The sequence below is a fragment of the Heterocephalus glaber genome, unplaced genomic scaffold, assembly GCF_053883595.1.
Source record: "Heterocephalus glaber isolate CG9 unplaced genomic scaffold, H.glaber_assembly_v1.0 deba00001509, whole genome shotgun sequence".
Lineage (NCBI taxonomy): Eukaryota > Metazoa > Chordata > Mammalia > Rodentia > Bathyergidae > Heterocephalus > Heterocephalus glaber.
Genome location: NW_028258325.1, coordinates 3,187,637 through 3,201,724, shown reverse-complemented (window position 1 = coordinate 3,201,724; position 14,088 = coordinate 3,187,637). Strand labels below are relative to the sequence as shown.

The window sequence follows — 14,088 nt, the reverse complement described above, 5'->3', positions numbered from 1 at the left end:
AGTGCCCAGTCTTTCTGTGCCCAGTGACCAGCCCCATCCATCCAGTTTCCCGAGCCGCATAATCAGCTGTGGTCCACAGGGCTCCTTATGAAGGTGAGTGACACACTTGTCACTCAGGAAACTCTCGGGGTTCTAGAAGCTCTGTGCCGGGAACTGGGAACAAAACCAAACACATCCCTCATTAAACTATAAGGAGGTTATGTTTTATTTTTATATACCTTCTCACTTAGAAGACAGTTACGAAAGTAGGCCGAGAACCCCTGTGTCCCCATTGGAAGATGTGTTCACCACATTTGCTTTATTGTTGTCCCCATGCAGCCCTCCGTTGTTTCTTCTCTCCATCCATCCATCCATCCATCCTCCATCTACCCCTCCACCCTCCAACATCCATTTATCCATCCATCCATCATATTCATCTATCCGTCATCCATCCATCCTTTATCCATCCATCCACTCATCCATTTTTCCATCCATCTGTCCATCCATCCATTCATCATCCACCCATCTGCCCATCCTGCATGCATCCATTCATCCATCCACCCACCCATGCACCCATCCATCTAGCCTTCATTCATCCATCCTCCATCTATCCATTCATGCAACTACCTGTCCATTTATCCATCCATCCAGCATCCATTCTTATCTGTCTGTTTTCTGTCTGTCTGTCTTTCTTCTATCATCTATCATCCATCTGTTTTAACACATACATATTTGCATATAGTTTTTCATAACCAGTGCGAGTAGGCAGAGCCATTGTATCCCTTTGCCCCATTTCTTCATTGTCTTCCCTGTGGACCAGAACATTCTGCCCTGCAATCACAGTGTGTTTATCAAAACCAGTAATTGTAGTGTTGACATGATACTGTCACCTACCCCGCTTCTGTGTCCAGGCTTTCCCAGGTGCCAGCACTGCCCAGGTGTGGCTCTAACCCAGTCCCACAATATGCTCAAGTTGCCTCAGTCACCTGGAGCCCTGGGCAGCCGCACTGTCTGTGCTGTCACCCTGTCTTTAGAGCGTCCCTTAGTTTGGGCTGCCCTGGAGCTTCCACGATTGCTCCTAGCCGTGTGCTGCTACGGGAGTCTTCGAGCTCCTGTTCTTCTTGGTGCATCCTGCTGGGTGGACTTGATGCTGCTTTGACCTGGTGTGGGTCACTTTTGGTCACTTGGTTAAGACCGTTTCCTCCTTTCAAAGTTATTGTCTCCCTTGTAATTAGTAAGTAACACTGGCGAAGTTACTTTGAGACCGTGTAAGTACCCTGTTCACTATTCTCTAACCCCATCTTCCTTTCGCCTTTATTAATTTCCATTTTCCTACGAAAAAACCTGTTTCCTCCCTTCTCTCTCTTCTTCCCTTCCTTCCTCTTTCCCTTTCTTTCTTAAAAAACTCATGAATTTTTTTGTTCTTAAAACTTATTTGTTATTAATTGTATTTAATAGCTTAGATCCCCTGCCATTATTAACTGCTTTCAGGTGCTGAATTGTCCTGGCTTTGATCTGTGGGACCCTTGTCCCCACCAGTCCTTGAGTCCTGCTATGCTTTCTGCTACTTCCAGCAGAGCCTCGCCCTGGGCCAAGATCATCGGTGCTTTTCCGAGCTAGTCCTGGTCCATTGTGTTCTCTAAGAACCCTGGTTTTAGGGGCCCGAATCCGGACACCAGGTGTGCTCACAGCTCTGTTGCCATCACCTCCTGACCCTCACTGGGGGCGGCCATGAAACCTGCACCCCTTATTGATGAGGGTAAACGAGGAATGCGGGAAAAGGATGTGTGTGTGCAGGAATATAAAAGCATATGCTCATAGATATAGACAAGTTCACACGTATATGCGCATGTGTGCGTGTAACATATCCATCCACTCACTCATCCATACACTGGTCCATCAACCCATCCACTACCTGAGTCCTTCCCAGGGCGGGCCAGCTCGCTGGCATTGGAGGCAGTGGGGTGTGGCCACTTCCTGGGTGACCACTGTGGTGAGGTCAGGCCCCCATTCCTCCTGGGATCCCCATCTCCTGCTGCTAGCACCCCACTTGGGATCCCGGTGTCAGAGATCAGCTTGAGGTTTAGGTTTCCACACCAGGCACCTCGTTTTCCGACAATAACAGAGTGAAGAGGCTAAAGCCCACAGCCCAGTCCTGGCCCGTGCCCTGGTGGGAGCCCCTGGGACTTGTCCAGTGAACTGCAGGATGACGGGAAACCAACCACAGACCGGGCCTGAAACAACGGAAATGTGTTCTCTTGCAGTCCTGGAGGCCAGAGGTCCAAGCTCCAGTGTTGCAGGCCGTCCTCTTCCTACAGGCTCTGGGCAGGACCTTCCTGCCTCCTCCAGCTCCTCCTGGGGGCTGGAAGTCCACCCTGCCTTGGCTTGCAGCTGGCCACCTTGTCTGTCTCTATGCCTCCGTATCTCTTTGTGTCTGCGTGCACCTCTGCTTTCTTTTAATGACAGTCACTGGATTCAGGGCCCACACTGATTGAACATATAATCTCATCTTAATTAATTACTTCCACAAAGATCCTAGTGGCAAATAAACTCCCAGTCACAGGCACCAGCATTAGGACTTCAGCATGCAAGGAATGATCATAATAGATGGTCTTTAAATCAAGCAATGTATTGCAATAAAAGACTAAAAGACACATTACCACGAATCACCCTCCATTCGCTTCATTTTGAGCACACTCATCCCTTTGTTCTTGGCACTTTCTGAAGCAGCTCTGGAGTCCTCTTTCATCAGTGTCTTCACGAGGTGTGACTAAAAATAGTGAAAGCCACTGCCATGTGCTGTCCAAGGCAAAGGCAGCTCATAAGACATTGTAGTGCGTCCTCGTCCACCTGTTCACCGGATCTGCCACTGTGTGACTTCTGGCTCTTCCTCAAAGTCAAAATGACCACGAAAGGGAAATATTTTCAATTGATTCATGACATCAAGGCAGCCAGGACAATGCAGCTAAAGACACTCAGGAAAGAGGACTCCAGAGCTGCTGCAGAAAGCAGCAAGAATGATGGGATGAGTGGGTTCAAAGCATGTGTGTGGGGGAGTATTTTTAGGGGGTTGATGGCAATGTGTCTTTTGCTGTAATAAATTTAAAACATTTTAAACATTCACTGTATTTTTCGATCGCACCTGGTATCTTTTGGGGGTCCTGACCTTAAATGTGTGCTGTGGTTCAGCTCCAGGCTCGGTTCGGAGAAGCCCCGTGGTGGAGTCGGGTTAGGCAGGGCCAGGCCTGGGTTTTGTGGAGCCCCTGTGCTCCCCACTCCCACTCTCCTCAGCACTCACAAGTCCTGCACAGTTGGAACCTGAACACCAGGGCTGGGCAGGCCTGAGAGGCTTGGAAAGGTGGAGACTCCTGGCTGTGGGGGCCGGGCTCCAGGCTCTGCAGCCCTGTCTGAGTGCGAAGGTACAGAGGTCCAGGGAGGCCGGGGGCCCAAATGCCCGGGACCTCTGAGCCACGATGCTCAGGAGCTGAGTCAGGACTTTGGGGCCTTGGGCCGCAGGCCAGGGCCAGAGAATTTCCATGCCGGGTCTCACCTTGGCCCTGCCCGGGCACCGTGGGTCCCCAGGGTCCCCAGCAGTAGTGTCTCACAGGGCAGCACCTACCTGGGTGGCTGTGCCATCTTCCTGCTGTGTTCTGGAGCCTCCAGCACCTCTGAAAACCCCCGGGTGCCACCCACAGGCCACCTCCCGGGGCTGGGCGTGGGCCACCCTGCCAGGTCCAAACAGGTCCAGCCCTCAGGCCCACCCTGGAGCCCCGGGCACCCGAACAGCTTTCAAGGCTTCAGGTAGGGCAGGCCGTCTCCAGGGCCAGGAGACGCCGGTGAAAGGCCAGAGTCTCTTACCTGCTGGCTGAGGGAAAATAAGCAGAGCCTCAGAGTGGGCCGCACCTTGTTTATTTGCTGTCATTTTCATGCACACATTGGGCAGTTATTGTGGAGCACGTGTGCTAGGCGCTGGGGATATTTGAGTTAAAACAGACAAAGCCCGGTCTCTGGGAGCGCACATTCCAGGGGAGGATGCAGAAATCGGGCAGCAAGTGTAATAAGTGTGGTGATGTGGAAGAAATATGCGTGTGATATAGAGGTTATGTTATATGGGCTGTAAAGGTTTGGGATGGTCAGGAGTGTGTGTGGTCATGAAGACCCTGGTGACTCAATAGTTGGTGAATAAGGTTTTGGAGAAGGTATGGGAGAAAGCCCAATAGGTGTGTATCAAGCAGCAAGGCCAGCATGTGCAAAGGTCCTGTGGCCAGTGGGAGTAGAAACAGGCAGAAAGCAGGCAGCCTGAGCAGAAGACACAGGGGAGGAGCACAAGGAGCCTGGATTAGAAGGACTGCATGCTGGGAACTCTGGCTGGTCCTTAAGGGACTGTGAGGTTTTGAGCAGGGATGTGACATGGTCCAATATTTCTTTTGGAGGGACCAGGACAGAAGCAGGGAGAGTCAGTGAGGAGTCCAAGGTCCACAAGTAATCCAGGTGAGGGGTGGAAGGACCCGGGGGCATGAGTGGGTGGTGGCCAAATCCACTTGAAGTGAGAGGCGGCGGGATTTGCCCATGGCAGACCTGTTGGGCTGGCATTGTGACAGCCACTGAGAGGCGGTGCCCGATCCAGGGCAGGGTGGGGCTGGAGGACAGGGCCGCCCAGAGAATGGGGCCATGTGTGGGCGCTGAGAGAGGGAGGGCAGGGGAGGCCCGCCTGCACCACAGGACTGGCAAAGGGTCCTTCCCTGCCGGGGCGGGCACGGGGCTGAGCAGGGTCCCACAGACAGCCTCGGGGTGCTGGCCCGGGGGGCCCTGGTTGGAGGCAGCCTGGGGGCGGAGGCCTGGCTGAGAGCGTGCAGGTCGCAGCCTCCATCCGTGGTATTTGGGGCCACAGGGTTAGAGGTCAGGGACTCACAGAGGAAACAGTAGGGAGGCGCCAGGGATGAGGGAACCCGAGGCTGCCCCTGGGGGATTTGCACGCTTTGGCCTCTGAAGGTTGCTGGCGACCTCAAGAGTAGAAGGTGTGGGGTGCAGAGCTAAATCCCCGGCCCTCCAGGAGCCTCTTAATCCAGCAGTGATGAGGACTGAGCCTACCCACCATAGCCTCCTTCCTCCCCTCTTCCTCTCCCCCACCTCAGCAGCTGGGTGTAGGACTCAGCCTGGCCAGGTGCCAGCCCTGCCTGCCTCCCACTTGTGGGTGGACGTGCTGAGCTGCCGTGGCCTTGCCCTCTGGCTCCCACAAGACAGGACAGGCTTCCCACTGGCGGGAGCCGCAGGTGTGCAGGTGTGCAGGTGTGCCCGGGGCCTGTTCAGGGGCAGCTGGTGCTCCGAGGCTGCTGGGGCTATCCCTGCTGTCTTCACGGATGTGGTGACCTGTGGACCTTTGCTCCGGCCTTTGGTGGCACACAGATGGCCTGGGCCGGTGCGAGGTCCTCGGGGCCTCTCTGTGCCCTCCCCTGCCTCCTCCTCCTCCTCCTCCTCGGCTGGCCCTGCAGGGCCCAGAGGGAGTCTGTGTGAGACCCAGTGGCCTGAGAACCGCAGGCTCCTCTGTGATAGCTCCGCTGAAACGGCACTGTCCCTACAGTGCCCGAGAGCCCCTCCCTCCCCCTTCCCTCCTCCCTCCTATCCCTCTTCCTCTCTTCCTTTCCCTCTCCCTCCCTCCCTTCTGAGCGCCCTAACCCTTAGCCTGAACCCCAGCCGATCACCTGTCCCGCTGGCCTTTGTGCTGGGTGACTATTCCAGGAAGGACACAGAGCCAAGCCTGGAAGCAGAGGCCCCAGCCGCAGATGGGGCAGGGACAGTGTTGTCATCCTGAGCCTGGGGCCTTCAGCCAGGCAGCTGCGAGTGCAGTGGCTCCAGGCCCGACTCCACGGGCCGGGGTCCAGTGTGTCCCCCTCCTGCGCCTCTGCCACACTTGTGGGCTCTCTGCCCCTGGGGATGGGCCAGAAAGGGGGCCGAGCAGGGCCTCTGGACGAGTGAGGGGCTGGGCTGCAGTGCGAGGTCATCAGCCACGCCCTGAGTGTGATTCCTACCGAGTGTGTCCCGAGCATTGTTGTGAAGTTGAAAAATCATCACTGAGCCGCATAAAGTGGGAACTGTGAGCTCTGTTCTTGTTGTCAGGCTGTTTCTGTGCTGCCTCCCCACCGGTCCATGCCTCTCGGCCCCAGCCCCAGCCCCCAGCGCCCTGCTCACCCGGGGCAGCAATGGTGCCTACACACTGCAGTCCAGTGGGGACCTCGACCCGCTGATCCCTCTGTGGCTGGCACAGCCTGGAGGGCTCCATGCCCACGCTGAGGCCCAGACATTGAGGTGCCAGCCCCCTCTGAGCTGCCCTGGTGGAGACAAAGCCCGAGTGCAGCGACACGCTGGCCCAGGTGTGGCCATCCCGAGGACGGAGCCCCGCTGCACGCAGAGCACGGGTCCTGAAGTCCTAGTCTCCCGGTGTCCGGCGGCTTCCGTGGCCCTGCGACCCGCTGCAGACCCGCAGCCTGACACGCAGAGCTGTGTCATTGCGATTTGGCCGCTTTACATCCTTGTGAGCGGGGCTTGGGGCTGCTGATGTGACTTGGCTGGGTGTCCCGGTCTGGGAAGAAACTCAGCTGCCACCCAATCCTCATCATTCCTGCCCCCCCCCCCACCTCAGGCTGTGCCTTGAGAGCCGAGCTTCCATTTTCCACACCTGCGGCCATGACTTTGCTGTGAACTCGCAGTCCCCTTCCTGAGGCCAGGGCCGCACGATGTGTGTGGCCGAGTTTGTCTGAATTTTCAGGGTGGGACGCCTGAGAGAAGACGCCTCCTGGCTGTCAGGGTTTGGCTCTCCCGCGTCCTCTCTTCCCATCGTCCTCTACCCCGTCCCCCACCTGGAAGGGCCAGAGATGCCCAGGCTGAGGGGACATCTGAAGTTTTCCAGAACCTTTGTCAAGGTGCTGTGCCAGAAATGTCAAAAGAATTTACAGCGAGGTGATGTCAGGCCCAAGGAAGCAGCGATTCAATCAGCAGCACACTTCTCTCTCCAAATTAAATTATTCATCATTTCCTAGTCCTTAATAAAATAATTACTACCTTCCCATCCCTCCCCCGTAAAGGGACTTGTTTCCATCTGTGAATGCAAAGGAAGCCGTGGAGGTGGCCCCAGAGCCCCTTCCTTCCTCCAAGCTCGCCCCTCGGTCCCCGCTCTGTGTCCCCCGGATACAGCTTTGCCCTTCCGGTGGCTGAGCAGTGTCCAGTGCGGTCTCAGGGCCACCAGCCCAGTCACCCCAGACCCCCCCTGCCCAGCAGCTGCACACGTGTACAGGAGGTGGGAAAGCCAGCCGTCTTGCCAGTCCGTGCCAGGGCTTCTGTGCGCGGGCCAGGGTTTGCGGGCACATGATCCAATCAACCCCAGATAGAAGGCTCAGAATATGAGGAGGAAGCCGAGAGGCCCAGCATTTCCACACCGTGACCCCGATGGTGGAGGGATCAAGCAAAGCCAGGATGGGACATCTGTTCTCTGCCCCCAGGCCTACGGCTGTCCCCTGAGGACATAGCCAGGGGCCTTGGGCAGGCGGCCTGCGTGCTGCACCTCTGACCCTATGCCTGGTCCCCGGCCCTGCTGCCCAGGTGTGGCCAGACCCCCAGGAATCAGACGCACCTGGGGTGGGAGCCAGGCCTGCTGTCCTCCCGCTCTGGGCTTAGGCAGCGCAGCCAGCCTGAGGCTTCTGTCCCAGCTTCCGCACCTGGGAGCTCCATGTTCTCGGTTTCTTCCTCGTCTGAGGGCCGGGTTGAAGGCCAGCATCCTGCTCTAAGGGTGACACAAACTTCCAGGGTGTGGGCAGCAGGCCAGCGGCTGGGCAGATGTGGAGACCCAGATAGGAACCTGCAGAGCCCTGGCACAGCCTGGGGAGGGTGATGCTGAGGCCGAGCTGTCCCTGGCTTCCTGCTCAGGGGGAGGCTCTGTCCTGCACACAGGCTATTGTCCTCTGCCTCCACAGTGCCCTCTGCTGCCGTGAGGGCAGAGCCTCTGCTTTGCCTGGGGTCAGGGGCAAGAGGGAGCTCTGGGGTTGGAGGGTAGCGACAGGCACAGCCTGGGTGAGCTGCTGGCCTTTCTGAGCCAGGACTGCAAGACCAGCAGAGGCTCCAACACCCTCAGTCCTGCATTAGGATTCGCTGTGTAAACTGCTAAGAAAAGAAAATGGGCTCTCGGGTCAGAGCGGCCTGGGCTGGGAACGTGGACGTGCCCAGCGTTGACCTTGGGGACATGAGGGGACTCGATACTTAGCTTACTTAGAGCTCGACACATAAGCCACGGGTGCTCCTTTCCCAGCTCAGAGCTGTGAGGGGTCGGGTGGCGTCCTTGGGGTGGCCCAGAGTTCCTGACTCAGTGGCGCCCAGGCCAAACCCTGACCGCTGTTAAAACAGCAGATGCTGGAGGCTGGCGAGGCAATTTGTTGTTTAACTTTGGGAGAAGATGAGATCTGAGATCCGAGGTTTGTGCTTATTGAATTTGGAAACAGTGGGGAGGAAAGTTGGGGAAGACGTGCTGCTCTGGGCCGTTCCGGAGCGCCGGCAGCGCATACAAATGGCCCTGATTAATTTTGCAGTGGGAGCCTGCACCGCCCGCCAGGCTGGCATGAAATCGCTCTGCCAGTTGTCACCCGGGGAGCTTGGATGCAGCAGTGGGGAGGCAGGGACATGAGTGCTGGCTGGCGATTTCCAACAGGCGACCCTGAGCCCTTGCTAGTGGGCCCTGGGTTCAGTATGCAGATGCGGCAGGAGAGCCTTGTGTCTTCACTGGGCTTTCTGGAGCAGCTTGTGAGCTTCCCCCAGGATGCAAGGAGTGAGCTCTGGGGCAGGGTGAGATTGGACTGCACGGTGCTCATTTGGATAGCCTGAGGGGTGAAGTGAGATCACAGTGCTGGGAACCTGCCTGTCTCCTGGCTGGAGGAGTTGGAGAAGGCGCCATGGGGATGGGGCAGGGGATCTGTCACGGACATTGAGGGAGGAGTAGAAGTTCACCGGGGGGAGTGTGTATGGCCAGAGAGAGTTCGGCTGGAGCTTGGATGCTCTGAGGGACAGAGGCTCTTCAGGGAAGCAGGAGCAGCACAGGGTGGAGTCAGCTGCATGGGGTGATGGGAAGAGGAGGGGGCAGAGAGGCTCCATGCCAGGCCAAGGAGTGAGGGCAAGGGAGCCATGAGGAGTTTTAGGCCGAGGAGGGCTGAGGAGGTAAGAATGTACTGCATGCTGTGGATTATTTTAGGGTGAGGACTTACGTGCTCAAAGGCAGTGGGGACCCGGTGTGGGGACGCACGGGTCTCTCAGGAACCCCAGGAAACAGCACTGCGGCTATTTCCTCTGGGGTCATGGGCAAAGAAGAGCAGGAGGAAAGCTCATCCTAAATCCCCACCCTGTCCTGCTGCTGCCAGGATGCCCGCGAGGGCACAGGGAAATGCTGCAGCAGAAGGGGCGAGAAAAGAGACTGGGAGGGGTGGGGCCTGCTGCAGGGGCGGGGCTAGCCACGGAGTGGGCGGGGATTCCCCCTGGCCCCACCTGGACCTCCATCTGGGAGCTGCCCAGCTGCTGAGCAGAGGCCCTGTGCACCAGGGTTCCGGGTCCCGGCCACACCACTTCCATCTCTGGAAACGGAAGGTAAAAAGCACTCAGTGCCCAAGAATGAGGACAGTGCATGGCCTCTGCTGGAAGACAGTAATGCCTGGTGTACACAGTAGGTCCCACACAGCAGGTCCCGGCACCCAGCACGTAGTAGGTCTCACGAGGGGCCTGCACGGCTGGCGCTGCCCAGGCCCTTCTGCTCCTGGAAGCATGTGCTACACCAGCCCCCTGGTCAGGAACCTCCTCTGCACTGCTAATACTTCCCCTTGTAGTTTAGCAGAGCAGCCCAGATCTTTCGGGGTTCTTTATGATGTAAATGTGCAGGGCCCTGGCTTCCTTCCAGCTGGGGACCTGGAGGCTGTGGCTTCCCTGCCGCAGCACAAGGTGACAGCGTCCCGAGGCATGAGGGTGGCTGAGGCTCTTCAGGGAGCTGGTGGCCCTGGGTTTCCACATTTCTGCAGATTTTAATGTCTACAGGAGCACATTAACTTCATTTCTGGTGCTTGTGCTAGAGGAGTGCTTTCACATTTTTTTTTCCTCCTTTATAAAAGTACATAGTCACTCAGAGGCTGGGGATTTAGCTCAGTGGTTCCACCGCCTGCCTCGCAAGCGGAAGGTCCTGAGTTTGATCCCCAGTACCAAAAAAAAATACATCATCACTCAGGCATGGTGGCACATACCTGTAATCCCACACTCTGGGAGGCTGAGGCAGGAGGATCCCAAGTGCAAGCCCAGACCTTGTTTCAAAGTTAAAAAATAAAAATAGGCTGGGATGTGGCCAAATGGGAAGGTCCCTGTGATCAATCCCAATACTGCAGATAGACAGATAGACAAATAGATCCATAGATAGAAGTAACAATACACAGTCATTGTGGAAAACTGCTGCAAGGCAAAAATTACCATAGTCCCACTGGCCAAGGATAATGCGGCCTCACTCTGTCTAGGAGTTGTGCAGTTAAACAAGGTTAGTACAGGCTCTGAAGACCAAAGCAGACACAAGCTGAGCGGAAGGCAAATAGCATTTGTGGGCCCTGGCTGAGCATCCTCAGGTCAGGACACGGGAACCTGTCCCCTTTCTGCAAGTTGGGATGCTAAGGCTTGGAGGCTGGGGTCCTGCAGGAGCCTGGCAGGCGGCGGTGGTGGGGCCAGGGCCTGACTCCATGGACCCTGCCTGACAGCTCCTCACTGTGCCCCACTGGCCTAGGTGGGGATGCCCCTGGCCACCCTGGACCCTCGAAGACCCAGGGCTGTGGCAGGAATCCACAATTTGCAAAGTGACAGGCTGCATCCCAGAGTCCCCTCGTGGCCTCACAGCTTGTCCCAGCTCAGGGTCCCTGTGCAGCTGTCCTGGGTGTTTCCCACTCCCAGGGCTCCATTCTGTAGAGCCCGGCACAGAGATGGCAGGAGGTGGGTACTGAGGGGCTCCTGCCAAGGGCTGGCTCGCTTTCCTGGCTTCAGATGAACATCTGTGCCACTCCACCCTGCAGTCCCCCGAGCTGTGAGCACACAGCTGGCCCTCCCCTCCCTGCCTCGGGTACCACGCCTGTGTCCATCTCATTGTTCCGTGCATGGCACAAGTCTGTGCCACCACTTTGCCCCTCTCTGGTGGGCTCTGCTTCTGCCTCTAGAAAACACTGATCACAAGGCTTCTGTGTGGCTCTGTGCTTGGGTCTAAGCAGGACTTCCTTACACCCCTTCTGGTGTGCAGCTGCCTGCGTTCCTGTGGCCTCTGGCTGCAATCGCAGTTGCAGAGAGAGCTGCTGAGGCTACATCCTGCTGATCTTGCCATCACACAGCACCCAAAGTCTGTTACAAACGGCCACCTCTAAGCTGTGCATCGCTTTCTTCCCGAGATGCAGCCATTTTAGTGTCCCTAGGACCAGCCCGGGGCCTGGACTGCAGGGTGCTCATGAACTGTCCACTTTAGGGTGACCCCAAAAAGGTATTATGTTAGCACTGATGGTTGGCATCCTTCTTTCCTGTGTAGGAGAGGAGTGGCCTCACAGTGCAGAGTGTGGTGAGGCCCTTCAATAGGTTAACACTTGGGGTGGATGGATGGATGGATAGGTGATAGATAGATGGATAAATGGGTGGGTGGATGGATGGTTGGATGAAGAGATGGATGGATGAGTGGATGCATGGATGGATGGAAGGAAGGATGCTCTTGTGCCAACGTGGTGTAAGAACAGAGCCTCACTTTTCTCTCAGTGATGTCACCATGGCAGGTGACGTGCACTCACTAGTCCCAGCTGGTCATTTTGGATTCTGACTGTGCCTTCTCTCTGTAGACAGGTCCTTGTAGTCAGGGTCACCTGTGAGTATTAGATTGTTGGTAGATGATGCTGTCCTCTGACAAAGAGGGATTTGGGTCTGCACATTACATCTGATCTTTCCTTTTTTATACAAAGTGCCATATCTGATGTCAGGCAGATCCATGTTGAAATCCCTGACTTGGGGCAAGTTGTTTAACTTCTCTGAACTATAATGTGCTCATTTGTAAATAGGGAAATCAAAGAGCACTACATTGAAGAATTGTTGTGAAGGTAGATGCTGAGTTGCCCTCATAAAGTGCCCAGGATGTAGTCTGATGATGAATGTTACACACAGAGACAATGATGGTGTTGCTCATGGGGACAGTGATGGTGGTGGTGGTGATGATGAGGATGGAGATGATATGAGCACGAGGATGCTGATGATAATGAAAATCAGAGCAGGTGACTGAACGACAGTGCCGGAACCCCTGAGCTAAATCCCCGGCCCAGAGCTCATGTTTTAATCTCATAGGCAAGGGTTCTTTCCTCCAGAAACCCAGTACACTGAGAGTGCCCATGGCCACATCTGTTCTTGGGGCAGAGCCTGACTTCAAACTGTGATGTGTTTCTCTTCCTTCTGGCTTCCTGGCTGGCGGAGAGCAGGTGGTGCATCAGAACCTCAGGAAGGATAGGGGTGCCGTGCATGCAGCCAGGTCCTGCCCTCACAGTGCCTGACCGGCTGTCGTTCTCTTCCACCCCCAGGCTTCCGGCACAGGAGTCTCATGAGGAGCTGTGACAGTTATGAGGCCTGGATCCCCCCGGGATTCTGATGAGATTGGGCTGCAGGGAGCCCAAGTCTGCTCGGAAGCCCCCTCTGGGCGGTCTGATCTGCAGCGAGACCCTGCGCAGCACTCCACTCCTCATGGTGGGGCTGCTTCAGAACAATCGTGCTGGCTCTGGTGGGGAGGGGAGCAGGCTCCTGATTTGAGGCACAGCCAGCGGTCTTAGATGTGTCACCAAAGAGGGAGGCAGCTGTCGGATGAGGGCCTTCATGTTCAGCCATCTCAAAAAGAAGAGGGTGCAGGTGAGTGGTCACAGTGACATGCTGAAGTCACAGGGCCAGGCAGGTCAGTGACCAGGCAGGTCAGTGGCCTTCTTCAGCCCTGTCTAGGAAAAGAGGAAACAGCCCAGATTATTCCAGTGAGCTTTCCAGAGTCACACAAGTATCCACTTGTCCACCATCATTCATTCATCTGTCCTCACACCTTTCCATCGCCCACCCAGCCATCTGCCCACCTATCTACCATCCATCTATCCATTCTCCACCCACCCATCTACCCATCCACTTCCCTAGTCACCCACTCATCCATTCACCCATCTATCCAGCCATCCCCCCTACCCACCCCTTATGCAGGTTGGAAAACAGTGAGAGGTATGTGGTCCTCACAGCTTACCTACCAGGTAGGAGATGCCTTGTGATGAGAAGAACCACAGCAACTGCTCTGGGAGGGAAAACTTGGTAGGCACTGAGGTGGTCTGGAACAGCTGATTGGACATAGGAGGGCACTGTGAAGATGGACTTGGTGGAAGGACAACCAGGGCTGGGAATGGGAACAGAGCCATGGCTACAGCCTGCGTGGTTTCACAGGCTGGTAGAGGAGCGCACACTTAGCGCGGCACCTGCTGTGTCCACTGCTCTGCCCCGAGCCTGTGGCTGGGCCAGCTGGGTGGCTTCTCCATGAACATCCTGAGTGAGAGGGTGAGTGCAGGAGGCAGAGGCCAGGGCCTGTCAGGCGTTGGGAGGGAGGACGCTCTGAGCTGGGCCCAAGGCAGGGGAGCTGCTGGGAAGGGCCACAGGGTGGGCAGCGAGGCAGGCTCAGGGCTGGGGACACGAGTCGGGCAGCAGGGGGCCCTGCCCCTGGCTCTGTTTCTGTGTCCTCCCCAGCCAGCCTGGCCTCTGATACCATCACAGGCTTCACAGAGCACGCTGCCCACTCAGAGCCATCTTGCAGCCTTCTCTTCTTGGGAGGGGACAGTGTCCATGTGCTCCCTGGTCACTGTTTCTCCAGCTAAGCTTAGGAATCCATGAGGAAGCCCTGCTGCGCTGCTGGCTGGCCCTGCCCTGCTCTCCATGGCTGTTGTACAAGATCCCACGTGGGCCGGGCAGCTGGGCCATGCACCCTGCGTCTGGGGAGAGGGATGCACAGGGAAGACAAGTTGCTGCCCGCCCAGCAGGCTCACTGGCTCCCTGCCCATCTTGGGTTCCAGGTTC

The 14,088-nt window shown here is 56.6% G+C and overlaps 1 protein-coding gene across 2 annotated transcripts in view; it reads left to right on the top strand.

The window, feature by feature from the left end:
* Sorcs2 (sortilin related VPS10 domain containing receptor 2) overlaps positions 1 to 14,088 on the top strand; it is a 311,448-nt gene that overhangs the window by 160,556 nt on the left and 136,804 nt on the right. The gene's annotated exons all lie outside the window — the stretch shown is intronic.